At 31.9% G+C, this 5417-nt stretch overlaps 1 protein-coding gene and 1 non-coding gene across 2 annotated transcripts in view; both read right to left on the bottom strand.

The window, feature by feature from the left end:
• LOC103308359 (breast cancer metastasis-suppressor 1-like protein) overlaps positions 1 to 5417 on the bottom strand; it is a 24130-nt gene that overhangs the window by 17496 nt on the left and 1217 nt on the right. The window lies entirely within an intron of this gene.
• Positions 1493 to 1564, bottom strand: TRNAP-AGG. The gene has a single exon. It is a non-coding gene; the product is annotated as a tRNA-Pro (tRNA).

Here is a 5417-nt window from a genome sequence, read left to right as displayed (position 1 = left end):
GGGCACGCCCCTGTTAGAATCACGTCAGTACTCTGCAAATTATTGGCTATTTCAGAATTTCAACATACTATTATACTCAGTGGTCGAGGTTGGTGTGAGGGGTACGGTGGGATGATATCCCACCACTTTTCATAATTTACATTTTCCATCCCTCCACGTATTTTGTCGAAAATAATGCATCTCTCTTATAAGTTGTAATCATACACAAATTATATTATCGATTTATACTTATTTGTTTGCCCGTTTAAATTGGGCAATAATGTGATAATAGTAGATCTAATAAATCTAAACGTAATATCATAACATTTTACGTTGATAAGATAACGTTTTATTAATTTAGATCTAAGAAAGTTAGGAGCTTGCTTGTTTTTCTATAACTATTCAAAACATATAGATAGCTACGTAGTATATAAATTTATTTCGTATCATAATAATTCATACTAGTAACTTAAGGCAATATTTTTATTTTGTATATATTTTTCTATTTTTTCCATAAAATTGAATATTTTACTATATTTGTATTTGGAGTACATTTTTACATACCTATACAATATTTTATAAGAGTTTTCGAGGAATGGAAAATAAATTGAGTAAAATGATTAAATATTATTTGATAATTCATCACAAAATGTATTGGCAATAACATAGCCTGAACTATTTCTATATCGTAAAATAGATGAATTCTGATATAAAAAAAAACTTGAATAGGTAGGTAGGTACAAAGTGCACCATCAAATAAAAATAACTAAGTTAATGACACCGTATTTACATGGCACTATAGTTAAAAAGTAAAAAAAAATTTTAAGTTATAGAAGTGAAAATTAGTAAAAAAAAGTAAAGTACCTAATTGTGTTATAAATATATTTAATTTTACTTCAGGATAATCAATATCTGGAAGCAGTGGCGTAGCGAACTTTAAATCATATGGAAGCAGGAAGCGAACAAATTATTCATGACCTACCCCACCTTAATCCAACTGATGTATTACGATACTCATATGCTTAAATAAGGGGGGGGGGGGGTAGCACCCAAAATAAAGTTCAAAGCCTGACCATGTATGCGGGCGTTATAACGTTATGACCCACCACCATCCCCCAGAAACCAGAAGCAATATTGCTTCTGAAAAACATGATTCGCTACGCCACTGTCTGGAAGTATTATATATTATATTATATACTATATAGACATATAGTGTTAAGGGTGGAGGGATCTGGGAATACTTTCCAATTTGTGCACCCCCAAAAATATTCGTCATATTTGTGTATTTGTACAGGTATGTAATTATAATTTATCGTGTTGTATTAAAATAAACGCTCGCCAAGTTAGCTTTCTAACATTACATTTTAATGTATTATTAGAGAAAATTAGAAATAGTTATCAGCAAAAAATTTATGATTTTACTTAGGTATAAGTAAACCAATGCGTGAAATGAAAAAAATACAAACAATTGATTGGGCTGGGCCCATAAATTGACGTAAAAAAAAATTTGTTTGGGCTTGGCCGGGATTTGAACCCGGGACCTCTCGCACCCTAAGCGAAAATCATACCCCTAGACCACCAAGCCTCGTGTCGTTTATACAAAAAATAACGTGTATTTCAAACAATTACCGGGTAATAGGGCAAGCTTATTACATTTTAAGGTTTGTAATGCGAACGACTGAACTAAGACTAATCATTAACTAAATCAAAAAAAGGTCGGCATGTGGGTGTCTCTCTGCTGTACGCCTGTACAATAGGTACAAGTGGGTCACTGTAATGGATGGTGTTAAATTTGAATTCAATGATATAATATCATTGTATAAGCAGACCAGAGCAAATAGCGGCGCTCCTAGCAAAATAAAAATTTGAGTCCCCTCCCCTCCTCCCATGAGAAATTTGAAGATATATAAGAAATGTTTTTCCATTTTAGACTTGTAATAAATAATAATAAAGATTGATAGCATTGTAGCTTCACAATAGTTTCACTCGATTTATTAGTTTCAGTTTCATTTGACTTTTAACCCATATTTTTTGCGTTTTATATTTCTGGTACCTGGTTGAAAAATCTGCGGATAAGTTTATTAAAAGTGCAATTTTTTTAGCTTCATTCATTGCATTTTCAAAACCATTTTCTCGTATATTTAGAATGCATTCAATTAAACCTCCTAAACTTTTTGTAAAATAACTGAATAATCGTAATATAATAATACAATAAAATTATAGACCTATTAATTAATAGACGCGCATTCCACTCCCCCTACTATCAATGCACATATTATACACATTTCCTGCGGCTTGTAAATGTGTAGAAATATATACATTGTCATAAATAAAATAAATTACTTTAAGATATAATTCGGTAGGTACCAGTTATCGTCGATCATCGTGTAAGAAATTAATTTCAATAATCAATAGTAAATTTGAGGTTTAACTATATAAATTTAAGTGTTCAATTTGTAAGACAGTATTAATCAACTCTCTCGTCTAATAACGCAGATGTTAATATATTGAAATATTTTTTTTCAAACTCAAATTGAATGGTATCAAATTTTGCGCCCCTGGCAGGCGCTCGGCCAGGCCCTGTGTATAAGAAAAACGATTCTGAGCGAAGACGGCGTATATCACTAAGTATAATATTATTGTGAATAAAGTAATTTATATATAACCTATTTACGTGGAACCTTGTTTTAAATTTTCAAACCTTATTAGCTATAAAAGTTGAACATTTTATACATTTTTAACCACAAAATAAGAATTAAATTTTAAATTTGATAAATTTTGTCAAAAATCAACACATCATTGTAAATTCAATACATTCATCGTTCCACTCAGAATCTAAAATTATTGGTTTTTTTATCAATAATTTATCGTTACAGTAATCTGAAGATTAAACCAGAATTTCAAAAGAATTATAGTTAACGTACACCTGACTTACGGCTGTTTGTATAAAATATATACCTAGGTACATTATTTGATTGATATTATCAAACTTTTATAAATTTTATATTATTCAGTTTTCACTCTTCAACGATAAAAATAGAATTTTTGTTTACACAGTTATTACATTGTATACCTAACGACATATTATTTTTTTATTTTAATTAATTTTTTTTTTCGTAATTGCCGGTAGAGCCGGTAGCGCCGGCGGGAGGTTTTGTGGGGCCTGGGGCAGATTTTTTTCATGGGCCCTAGACATTTTATTTTGTTAGACAAAAAAAATTTTTTCGCAAGTCTTATTACTTACCTATAGTTACCTACTTGTATGAAATTTTTTTTCAGTTTTACATAACTTCCCTATAAATATTTTTTTTCTTGTACTCAATTAAACAATGTACTAAGCTTTCACTCTTCGATATGTATTTATTTCTTAAAACAGTTAAAACACAAAAAAAAAAAAAAACCACTGACAAAACGTGCATGCAGGCAGTGTTGAATTTATCTAGATGAATATAGTTATAATATTTAGTTATCTTTATCTTTATCTAGATAAAATTATACCTAATTATCTCGGCTCAACACTGCACGTGTGGTCCGCGATATACCGCAGTAGTATACTGCTCGCATAATCACACAAACGTATCAATAGCGACGCATTGCCGTGTCCAGCTAGTATTTAATAAAGAAAATAAAAAAATATTCGAAACTTACCAATGTAGGTAAATACATTTGCTGTGCCCGGCTGGTAACTGCGGTATACAGTTTACCTACTATAGTAATTGATAAACGTGGCGTAGTGGCGAATTCCAGTCGTGAAATGCGAAACACAGATCCGACGATAATAATTATTTAGAAATAATATTTGTTGCAAAGTAGCGAGCGATTTCCGATAAATAATGATAGTTGATAAATACGTATATAACACGGACTAAGATATATCTTAGTCAGTGGTATATAATAGCAGCCACGGACTAAGATAATATACTTAGTCCGTGATAGCAGCAGACGTGCATTTCGAGAACTGATTAGCTATCGTACGTCTATTTTCTATACTCGATACCGCCTAATCGTCTATTCATCTCTAATACTCCAATGACATAAACTATATTATAACCAGGATAAGAAAAACACACAATCCACAGTTTAATGGAATTGATGTGCACATAACCAATTAAATTGTATCCAGCGGATTATTTTGGACGTCGCCGTCGCACGTCGGCATTATAATTTATTTTTACTCTCATTCGTTTATTATATTATGAAAAACCCACAGGCCACAAGCCGCAACTGCAGACGGCCGGCCAAGACTTGTATTTTGAACTTGAAAAACAAAATTATGAGCTTACAAATTATCAAATACCATACAGGGCGCGGGGCCCCAAAATGGCGGGGCCCTCGGCAGATGCCCCTTCTGCCATGCCCTTCCGCCGGCAGTGTTGCTATATTATGTAGACATTTAACAAAAACTTTTAATAGGCTTCCCTATTTGGGGAGGGGGGGGTTATCAGTTTGAAAAATTGCCGACTACATTAATAGGACGAGAAAAAATGTAGTAATAATTGTATACTTATGTTTTTATGTATGAGTAAAATGCTAATACAAAACAAATGTACGTATTCAAATATTTTATCAAAATTGTATATAGTTATCCTCATTATAATTTATATTAAAAACAAAAACATATATATATTTAGTATACAATTTATACTAATATTATTATACTTAGTCAGTAGTCACACAATTTGTAATTATTAATACTAGCCTGTAGGCTGTAGCTTACATTTTCACACGCCGATGTTTGAGGAGAGACCATTTGTTAACGATTTCCTGAATATATTTTATTTTATCTACAATATCTCGAACTGAAAATAGTACCAAATACCAATAAAGAATCAAGTCTCTCGTCACTCATTGTGTTAAGTAGCTATAACTAATTTCAAACGACTGAAAGAACGTTCACTAGATGCAGATGCAGAAAAAATTATGCCACTTAAACGTATGGCAAAAATTGTTAATATCTGTGTGTAATCAGCTCTCATTCGACCGCAGTACCACTGAACCGCGGGCGTACTAGCACGGCTGGCGAAATGCGCAATTATTTTTTAATTGTAACGAAACCCGTCAAACCAATAATTTTTTTTGGAGATGGTATTTTGCGCCAATTTAATTACGTGTAATTTGCGCCACGACGGAAAACAAAATGGAATATGTAATCTGCGCCACACTTTCAATTTTAATTGTTGGAATTTACCAGCAGATAAATTTACTGACATCGCGTCGAAAATACGATAATACCGACGCGTGCAAGATATAATATGATTGTTGTGTCCTACTAATAATAAATAGAAAAGAGATCGATTAGGTATAAGCTAATAAAAATTATCAACTGTCAAAATATCGAACAACATTGAACAGCTGCAGTATATCCAAGCCTGAAGCCTGAGCATATACGAGTAAAAAAGTTGAAGTTAAGTTATTTTCAACATATTAAAATTTTATCA

The sequence above is a fragment of the Acyrthosiphon pisum genome, chromosome X (assembly GCF_005508785.2).
Source record: "Acyrthosiphon pisum isolate AL4f chromosome X, pea_aphid_22Mar2018_4r6ur, whole genome shotgun sequence".
In the NCBI taxonomy this organism is placed as follows: domain Eukaryota; kingdom Metazoa; phylum Arthropoda; class Insecta; order Hemiptera; family Aphididae; genus Acyrthosiphon; species Acyrthosiphon pisum.
Note: the sequence above shows the minus strand (reverse complement) of the source record. Positions and strands in the feature narration are given on the sequence as shown.